At 34.6% G+C, this 11,116-nt stretch overlaps 1 long non-coding RNA gene across 1 annotated transcript; it reads left to right on the top strand.

Moving 5' to 3' along the window:
• The first annotated feature begins 6,148 nt into the window (after positions 1-6,148).
• Positions 6,149-10,722, top strand: LOC133874742 (uncharacterized). Its single transcript, XR_009901364.1, has 3 exons — positions 6,149-6,571; positions 8,396-8,527; positions 10,043-10,722. It is a non-coding gene; the product is annotated as an uncharacterized LOC133874742 (long non-coding RNA).
• Positions 10,723-11,116: the final 394 nt, after the last annotated feature.

The raw sequence follows: 11,116 nt of genomic DNA, 5'->3' as shown, positions 1-11,116 counted from the left end.
ATTAATAATAGATGTTTAATTTATTGTGTCATGCTATCAAAATCAAATTCTAATTAAACCATATTCAGTTTATTGTATTTTTAAGAGTGCTTTATTGCTATATTTTCCGATTGGGAGAATTGAGATTCTACCTAATTGAGTTATCATTATATGTCTCATGAATACGTAAAATGATGCTAGGTGGATCCTTGAAACTCTAGTATTATCCAATAACTTCTTCCAAGGCCAATTTATTTATTTTAGTTTTGTAGTTTGCTTTTTAATTTAAATTCTATTCATTTGCTCCACTTTCTAGTGGAAACCAAAAAAACAAATTTCTATTTTTTTTTTCTTTTCGGCATAATAATAAGAACTATTATCTCGTTTCTCATCATTCCTTGTGGATCGACCTCGTACTTACCGAGAATTATTACTTGCGAAAACCTACACTTAGGTTTGTACCCTTTTTGGTACAACAGTTATAGATGTATATATATTGTATTTGTGCATCATCATGATATTCTGCATGTGTGATTTGACTCTTATCGTTCAAAATTATTGGGTTCACTACATAATTGTGTTTTACATGTGATCTACTTACTAACTCGTAGACTTATGCTTTATTTTTTCCACCTGTAAAACATATCTATTTTACAGAGAAGCTAGCTAAGTTTGAATAAGAAGGACATCAAGGCAGATGCGATTGTTTGGCGTAATGATATTGATTTGGTTATCACTTGAGGACTCATTGCATGATTTCACAGGCTGCTCATGGCAATTAGTACTTTAGGTAAAGTTCCAACTTAGTATTTTCAGATGTTCTTGTATATTAAGGCTTAGTATACATCTACTCTATAGTGATGATGAGTAATCTATAACGTTTTCATTTAATGTGATGGTTCTTAGTAAATGCTCTGGTTTTAATGATTAATGTTGATAGATTAATAGAAAAGTCATATATTTTCGTTGCTTTGTATTCTGATCTTGAAAAGTATATCAGGTAATCTCTTCGCTTATATCAAATTATGGTGACACTCCAAGTTAATTACTAATTATATTAGTTTCAAAGGTGTTACAACAATCATTCCTAAAGACATGCCTATTGTCCAAAAGTGTGTAATATAGTAATTACTTAGTATGTTATATTATGCAAGGACCTAAGCACACATTAGTTATATATGTATGATATCTCATAATGACTAGTCACAATTAGAACTTAATCATTTATATAACTTCTATCACATGCTTGCTTTCAACTCAGTTCATGCCAATAAAAAACCTCCAAAATCTAAATTTTTATGCAGAGGTCACTGGTTCTAGATCATGCCTCATAAAGTGAAGATCACTGGTTCAAATCCCATTTTCTCTCCCCCTTCCCCTTTGTTGGTCATATATATATAAACAGCAAATAAAAAAACCAGAATCTTGTATGCTCGAATTCTCAATGTCTAGTCAATGGAACTTTTGTTTTGATCTTGCAATGCTCTCGAGGCATGCACAAGAAGTTATTAACTTTTCTTTGATATTAATTATTTTTTATGACTCCTATTTGATTGATTTTATCAACAAAGATAGTGAATTTGTTATATATATATAGTATTCATATGTCTACGCGATACGAAGAATGTTTTGGTTACAATTAAAGCTCTCCTTATTCACTTATATAACCTAGATTTAATTAATAGACGATTAATGTGAAATTAAGAACATGTAGCATAATCTCTTTTCAATAAATCCATAGGATATCACAATATATTGCGATAACTAGGATTATGAGGTGTGAAACATGTATAGCACAAGCATATGCTAAGTATTGTATCAGACATATATTAGGTTCATTTGGAGTACTTTGTAAATGATCTCGAAGGGAAGGGTTGCTGATTATGACTACTAATTCAGACATATTGTTGTTACCGTATATAATAATAATGAATAATATGGAATTGAAAAGAGAGAGAACAAGAAAAATCAAGACACGTATAAACGTGGTTCGGCAATGTGTCTACGTCCACATAAGTGCAGCTATATTCAATAATGATTTAGGGTTACAGCATAACATATTTATAACGAAACCCTACTGTACGACAGATATGAAAAACCCTAAAATACCCTGTACCGTACCGCTGGGCAACACCCCCGCACCCCCACAACCTAGTCGTCCCTAGGCAACATAAACTTAATTGCGTCCAACATGCCACTATACTGGTACTCTCGTATTACTCTTTATGCCCAAAAGAATATGAGCCACTTGTTCTAACACATATCGTATTTATATGCTATGCGTTCATTGGTTGAAATAAATGGTGTATATCAAAGCTAAAAGTGTTTTTATTATTATTATTATTATTATTTTAGATATGGTAAACTTGTGACTACCATTTCCCAGGTCATAACATACTAGAATTAAGGTTATCAATCATTTGTACTATTTCCCTATATCTGAAAAGCTAAGAAGTATATTGTCTACATGTATTTACGAAGTATATATGTAAAGGGTTCTATTACTAATTATTTTTGTATAATTCTAGTGATGATTTAATCTACGAGTTTGATATTTACAGTGACAATACCAATCAAATCGGAAACATCTTCATTGCCATTGATGTGTGAGGTAGATTTTATAATATTTCCAAAAAGAGTGAAAGGGAGCCGAAGGGAAGTAGGGTGGGGTATTTATAAGCTTAGCTCGAACGTTTGGTGTACTATATTACTCAGCGATTTTAGGTTAAATCGTTCGGTGTATCTTTTGAAACAAAGCTTATGTCTGAAGAGTGACATACGTCAAACTCCTCGAAAGTACGTGACGTAAGATTCGAATGCTCTGCGTATTGTGATATTGAACGTTCGGTAGCCCTAGTCAAACGTTCGGCCAAAACAGAAAATAAAAAATTACCTTTTTATCCGTTCCTAATTTCTTATTGACACTGATTAAGGCTTACTAATTAACCCTAATTATTGAGGTTCTAAGTTTGAATCACCATAACAACAAATTATGATTTCTAATATAAGCAATTTGATTCGGTTCATCTAGTCAGTTTTGTTGATGCTTTTTTGATTTTTCAAAAAAAAAAAAAAAAAAAAAACTATTCAATCTGTTCTCAACAGTGTTATTGTATATCTAGTATAATATAAATACCGAACCAAAAAGCCATGGATTCGCAGTTTTACCAATTCAACCATCAACTTGGAATATTTTGATAACTACAATTTATAATTTAAGAAATGTCTCTTTGAAGAAACATACCCCTCTTAATTTACTACTATTTTGTTAATTTTATATTTTTATTGTGTAGTTGTATTCCACCTATTTAGTATTTATTCCAAGCACCTCGAATAGGTACTTCAATCTATAGTTTGCCAAAAGTTAAAAGGCTCTTAATTAAAATCAAGACTTACTGGTTTATATAAAAATGTTTTCACAAAAATAAACTAATATTTAGACTAAAATATCTTTATTTTAAGATTCTTCAAAAACCCATGTATGAGAAAGGATTTACTCTCTATAAATCATCAGTTTATCTTCAACAATCAAATAACAAAATCCAAGAGAGAGTACTAGGGCAAAGCTATGGGTGGCATTAGCTTTAGAAGATTTTTGGTGACGATAATGATGTTGCTTATGCTATTTCTAATTGCCGATAACGCTTTCTCTCTCTCTCCTCTTTTGACTAGCCTTCTCTCTACCCCTGATCATCAGCAAGATATCATGTTTGATAAATATACTCAGTGTTTTTGGCTTTGGGCTCCTCTTTGTTTAATATTTCGAAATTATAATGTATACGCAGAACCTAAGCATGATTCCTACGATCGTTGTATACATCAAACGAAGATGTATTGCCGAGCTCATTCCTGAAATTTTTATTATCATATGTTGTATACTTAATTGTGCAGAGTTTATAAGCAACAAGTTTGGATTTGTTATAAAATTCTCTCTCCTTCTAGATCTCTTTGCAAATAATGAAAGATGATTTTGGAGAAAGAATTATTTTGTACACATATTTAATGATGTATATATTATGATATGATGAATATGTTGTCACGTCATTTAAAATTTCTAAATGACATGGCATCATGCACACTGTTAGATACAATAAAACAAAATTTAGATTATTAAATGGCTCATCTCTATTAATTGACATGAAATAGAGAGGATCTTATTCCAACCAACAAATTGTGTGGGTTAAAACCTAGATTTTTCTTTTTAAGAGAAATGATATGGCCGGATACCAATTTTACCAAGATGATATGTAGCTTATTCATTGGCATCCGTAGCATTTCCTTTTATGAATTGTTTTGATCATCTCCAATAAATAAGCTCTACATCATCTTAAAAGATTTGGCCCTCCTTGCATTTTTCTCTTTTTAATAATACGAAGTTCATCCTTATAACAAATATTTTACAGAATAAAAAGCTACCGGAAAAATTTAGTACATCAAAGTTCTCAAGAACTTCATTTTCTATTGGCAAGAGATATTCTAACAATACAAATACCAAATCGAAAAGCAATCTATTCAGGGTTTTACCAATTCAACCGTCAATTGTTAGAGCACTCCCATCAGTTTCCCAACCATTTTCCCTATATTTAGGGAACAAAACTACTTTTTGCTTCCCTATAAAAAAAATCCCACAATAGATTCCCTTAATTTTTCCAATATCAATTAAATACTATTTCTTTATCTTATTTTATTATTTTTTCTCTTTCTTATTTTATTTCTTTATTCTTTTTTTTTTTCTCTCTTACTCTCTCTCGTCTTCTCCAGAAACTTCCCCAAATCCCTCCTCTCTCGCCTCCGCCTCCCTCACCCTCCACGGCCTCCTCAATCCTCTCCCCAAATTCCACCACTCCTCTCACCTCCAAGCAGAAGACACAATCCACACTCTCCCTCCTCAAGTCCAAGCAGAACCCCCACACCATCCTCGATAGTTGACGCTCCGATAAGCCGAAAGGGAGAGCAGAGGCGTTGAATCTCCGGTGGATCTCCATTGGGTCGTCGCCTACGAAACAGGAACCGAATTTCTGGTGGGTTGACGAAGGAGATGCGATTTCCGATTAAGCAGAGCTGATTTTCCAACAAGGATTGTCGGACTACATGGTGTGGTTCCACAAGACTACAAGATTTGGTAGTTCTCCTCCAATGAATCTATACTCTAATTGCTTTGTTTGGAAGACATGAATTTGGGTTTTCTTTTTCTTTTCTTTTCTTTTTTCCAATTGTTTTCGCAGTTGGATTTTGTGGATTTTGTGTGTGTGATTAAGGTGGTTATTTGTTTGTTTGGTGAGAAAGTGAAGGAAAATAGCAACAAGTTTCTCAGTCATCTGGCTGTGGGGTTGGAAAATCGTTTCCGGTAGACCCATCTTCCGGAAGCGAGAAGGGGGGAAGGAGAGAGGAGAGAGCCGTTTTTTTTTTTATTAAAATAATGGGTTGGGAAGCAACAGTGCTTCCCAACCAAAAAAATGCAAATTTAGGGTATCTATTGGAGGGTAATTTTTGGTGTTTTTTATGATATTTTCCCTAAACATAGAGAAGGGAACCAATATACATAGACTGATGGGAGTGCTCTTATATTTTGATAACTACATGCAATTTATAATTTAAGAAATGACCCTTTTTAGAAACATAACCTTCTTATTTTACTACTATTTTGTGAATTTTATATTTTTATAGTATAGTTGTATTCCACCTATTCGATACACCATGACCTGTAAAAGTCAATGGGCTCTTCATTAGAATCAAAACTTCTCGGTTCATATAAGAATGTTTTCGCAAAAATAAACTAAGATTTAGACTAAAATATCTTATTATAAGATTCTCCAAAAACGTACTCATGTATGAGAAAGGGTTTAGTCCCTATAAAATCATTAGTTTATCTTCAACAATCAAATAACAAAATCCAAGAAAACTTTTCGGTTCATATAAGAATGTTTTCGCAAAAATAAACTAAGATTTAGACTAAAATATCTTATTATAAGATTCTCCAAAAACGCACTCATGTATGAGAAAAGGTTTACTCCTTATAAAATCATTAGTTTATCTTTAACAATCAAATAACAAAATCCAAGAAAACTTTTCGGTTCATATAAGAATGTTTTCGCAAAAATGAACTAAGATTTAGACTAAAATATCTTATTATAAGATTCTCCAAAAACGTACTCATGTATGAGAAAGGGTTTACTCCCTATAAAATCATTAGTTTATCTTCAACAATCAAATAACAAAATCCAAGATAGAGTAAGGCAAAGCTATGGGTGGCAGTAGCTTTAGAAGATTTTTGGCGACGATAATGATGTTGCTTATGCTCTTTCTAATTGTATTAAATGCCAACGAGTTCACTTTCCCTCCCTCTCTCCCACCCTCCCCTGTTTTGAATAGTCATCACTCTAGCCCTCAACAAGATATCATATTTGATATTCATTGCTTTTGGCTTTGGGCTCCTCACTGTATAATATTCCGAAGTTATAAGGTATTCGCAGAACCCATGCATAATACCTACAATCATTGTATACATGCAGTGAAGATGCATTGTAGCCATCATTCCTGAGATGTTTACTATCATTAGATGGAGAATTAATAAGCAACAAGTTTGGATCTGGTATAAAGCTCTCTCTCTCTCTCTCTCTCTCTCTCTCTCTCTCTCTCTCTCTCTCTCATGGTAAAGTAAAGTATATTATAGTTTTAATTCACCCCGGTCTAAATTAGGGTTAAGAAATCTTTAATTAAGACTTAAGGGTTGTTGTCATATAGAGGAACAATTTTTGGCCTGAAAAATAGGAAAAATTGGCCTGATTTTACATTTGTGCCATTTTTGGGCCAGAGTGATCGATCACCCTTGTGTGATGGATCACCCCAACAGTCCTAATCGATCACAAGGGCCAGGAAACCCATGTGTGATCGATCACAATCCTTTTTGGTGATCGATCAAGGTTAGTCAGAATGCAATTTGAATACATCCAAAATATGCAGACGCGGCGACCCTAGCAACTATAACTATTTGGTCTACTAGAGCTACCACAGAGAGAGAGAGAGAGAGAGAGAGAGAGAGAGAGAGAGAGAGAGAGAGAGAGAGAGAGAGAGAAATGGTAGCTAGCTTTGAAGTGTATTTTGGGAGATCAATGCCTCACGAGGATAGAATCCTTGATTTAGTCTTGTAATCTCTTATTATTCACTGTCTTTGTCGTAATCGGTTGTGTGTGCATGTTTGTGTGTGTGTGTGTGTTGGGTTCGTTTTGAGTGTTCTAATCATGGGATCCAGAGAAAGGTTTAAGCTTTTTAAAGAAAAACCAAATAGATTTAAATCCAAGCTTTAGGCTCTGTAAAGGGTGGATCAGGATTGTCCACTAAAAGTTGGTGACTTTGTGGTTCTAATGCAAAAAAGGTGTGTACTTTAGGTGTTAAATTGAGATTGAAGATGATGAACAGTATAGTGGTTGATCACCCTCGAGTAGTAGTGATTGATCACCCCTAGAATGTGATCAAACAAGGGTGATCAATCACACCCTCCCCCTCCTCAAAATAGCCAAAATCCACTTTCTAGTCTAGAGGTGGATTTTGGCTATTTTGAGGACTAGGGTTAGGGTTTTAGCCTAGTAGACGCTTCTAAGGATAGGATATTTCGTAGACAAAGGAGTTAGTGTTCAAGAAGGTTTACTAAGAAGACTCATACGACTAAGGTGAGTAAAACTCACGTGATACTACTTACCGACATTTTCAAGCATGTCTATTTTTTATATCAAGCATGCATATTTAATACAATCTTAAAATAATTTGTAATTTGATGTTGTGAACACTGAGTTTCTAATTAAAGCTAATGTTTTTGCAAAATGAATGATTATATGACTCACAATACTATTTACAAGCATGAAAATGAATTCTTAATGTTCCAATGTGACGTGGTCACTTTTGTTTAATGTTGTGTAATTTATTGTGAAAGAAATATGTGGCATGTGCATACTAGACTATACAAATTGACTTTACGTCCTAGTTGTGTGTGTTACTTTCTACCTTGGATTCAGAAGTTATCGTGACTGGCGCAACCATCCTCAGATAGTGGTCATACCATGCAACATCACTAGTTGTGTGGATCACCTAAGATAGGACTCGGTTGGGTGACTAGTGGTAGCTGGCCATGTACCTTGCTCGAAGCATTGGAGTTGTACCAAATGTCCTTCAGGACGCACAAATCTTATCCTGGACAAAAATGGCACAAAAAGACCATAGCGAGGGGAGTTATGACCTATGTTTTATGTATATATATATATACTTATGCATCATCATGATTTTTTACATGTTTGATTTCACTCTTATCGTTCAAAATTATTGGGTTCACTACATAAATGTGTTTCACATGTGATCTACTCACTAAGTCATGGACTTACACTTTATTTTTTTTCACCTGTAAAACATATATGTTTTGCAGAGACGCCAGCTAGGTTTGAGTAAGAAGGACATCAAGGCAGATGCAACTGTTTGGCATAATGATATTGATTTGGTTATTACTTAAGGACTCAGTGCAAGATTTGCATGTTGCTCATGGTAATTAGTAATTTAGGTAAAGTTCCAGCTTGCTGTTTTCTTATGTGCTTGTATCTTAAGGCTTAGTAAACTAGTTTTAATGATTAATGTTAATAGATTAATAGAAAATTCATATATTTTCTTTGTTTTGTATTTTGATCTTGAGAAGTAAATCAGGTAATCGCTTCAGCTTATTTACCTACTAGATATGGTTGGGGATCAAATTATGGTGACACTCCAAGTTAATTACTAATTATATTAATTTCGGAGGTGTCACAACAGTCTTTCCTAAAGACATGCCTATTGTCCAAAAGTCCAATATAGTACGTAATTGCTTCATATGTTATATTATGCAAGGATCTAAGCACACATTAGTTATATATGTATGATATCTCATAATGACTAGTCACAGTTAGAACTTCTTATAATCATTTAACTTATATAAAAACCTCAAAAATCTAAATCTTTAAGCGGAGGTCACTAGTTCGAGACCACGCCTCATGGAGCGAAAGTCACTGGTTCAAATCTCCCTTCCCCCTTCCCCCTTCCCCCCTTCCCCTTTGTTGGTCTATATATATATATATATATATATATATATATATAGAAAAAATTAAGAGAAAACTACATTTAAGCCCTCCAAACTACCAGTCATTTTTGAACTAGCCCCCTAAGCTACTAACTCTCGCACTATAGCCCCCAAACTACAAAATAGAGCCAAAAATATCCCCTTTGTTGAAATATTCTTATAATACTCTTGTTACGTGTCATATATTCAATTTAAAAATAATAAAAATTAAAACAATTTAATATATATTAAAAAAAAAATTAGGAAGGGCCAAATTTTGGCCAATGGAGGTGGTCGGCCACCCCCCATTTTGGCCAAGGGGGTGGTTGAGCCACCCCCATGGCCGGTCTGGGGGTGGCCAAAACACCCCCCGTAGCTCATGGGTGTGGTTCAGCCACCCCACAAAACCAAAGAGAAAAAAAAAAAAAAAAAAAAAATGTTGAGGGTTTGGCCCTTGGAGGTGGCTGAACCACCCCTAGGCCAAATGGGCCCAAGGCTCTTGGGAGTGATTTCGACCACCCCCATTTTACTCTTTGGGGGAGACCAACCATGCAGGTGGCTCGAGCCGCCCCTCATTTTTTTTCATTCTTTTTAACTATTTTTTTTTAGTATTTTTAATATTTTTTATTCTTTGAATTTAATTTTAATTTTTTTTAATTTAATGTATGGCACGTGGCAAGGGTATTATAGGAATATTTCGACAAAATGGGTCCTTTTGGCACTATTTGGTAGTTTGGGGGGCCATAATGCGATAGTCGGTAGTTTAGAGGGCTACAAAAACGATTGGTAATTTGGGGAGTTTAAATGTAGTTTTTCCAAAAAGTAAAATCTTATCTGCTCGAATTGTTAATGTCTAGTCAATAGAACTTTTGTTTTGATCTTGCAATGCTCTCGAGGCATGCACATGAAGTTATTAGCTTTTCTTTGACATTATTTGTTATGATCCAAATACCTATTATTCATATCTCTAAGTGATACTATACGCAGAAAGTACTGGCTACGTACAATTAAAGCTCTGCTTAACAACACCTCAGGAGCTTAGCTCCCGCCGCCGCCTCGGGCTCCTTGCACGCCGCCATCCTACTCTCCATCTTCTCTTCGCTCCTCACCAGCTGATTCTTGGGTTTGTGGAAGTTTATGGTTTTGGTTTTTTCAAAATCAGATCTGTAATCCTCCATGCACCTGAGCCTTCCCGCTTCTTGCCGCCGTCCTAGCTCCACCATTTGCCCTCCACGCGCCGGTGTGTGGCCATCACGCGCCTGTGCGTGGTTCCTCAACTCCAACGCGTGGTTTTGTCGAATCTCGACTCCTCCTCGCTCATTCGCCGCTACAGCTATTTTTTGGTGTTTTCTTATTTTTCATGTTTTTTTTTTTTTTTTTTGTAATTTTCTGTGTTTTTTGTTGTTTGGGTTTCTGTCTCCTTGATTATATGTGGTCAAAACAATTAGTGGAGACTTTTGTAACTAGATCTGTGATGGTACCTCTCTTTACTGTCCCTTCTTGGAATTACAACGACAGTACATTTTCAGCTTCAACCTCTTTTTGGGAGTTGTTACTGGTCCCAAGTGGGGGTTCAGATAGGTTCGCCCTTCGATCTTTGTGCCCCTTTTGCTTTTATAACCACCTTGTGCGGCCTATTGAGATGATCAGATCACTTATTTGACTCATTTCCTATCTTTTGTAATTATTTCCGCGTTGTTATAGTTTGTGTTGGGTCTATTGTTGGGGGAGCCCACCACATTTTCGTTTTTAAGATCATCCACTCTTTCTTCCATCCAGATTAGAAGTGGAAAATATCCTCTCTTGTAACCATTTCCTTATTTAATTTTTTTTTTTGATAAAAAAAAAAAAAAAAAAAAAAAAAAAAAAAAACCTCTCCTTTATCACTTATGTAACCTAGACTGACTTAATTAATAGACAATCGATGTGATATTCAGAACATGCAACATAATCTGTTTGCAATCCAAATCCATAGGATATCACAATATATGTACTGTGATAACTAGGATTATATAAGTGATAAAAAGATTGTTATCGATCATTTGTATATTGTCTACAAGA

Source organism: Alnus glutinosa, chromosome 8 (genome assembly GCF_958979055.1).
Source record: "Alnus glutinosa chromosome 8, dhAlnGlut1.1, whole genome shotgun sequence".
Lineage (NCBI taxonomy): Eukaryota > Viridiplantae > Streptophyta > Magnoliopsida > Fagales > Betulaceae > Alnus > Alnus glutinosa.
The sequence above is the reverse complement of the archived record's forward strand: the minus strand, read 5'-3'. Positions and strand labels throughout refer to the sequence as shown.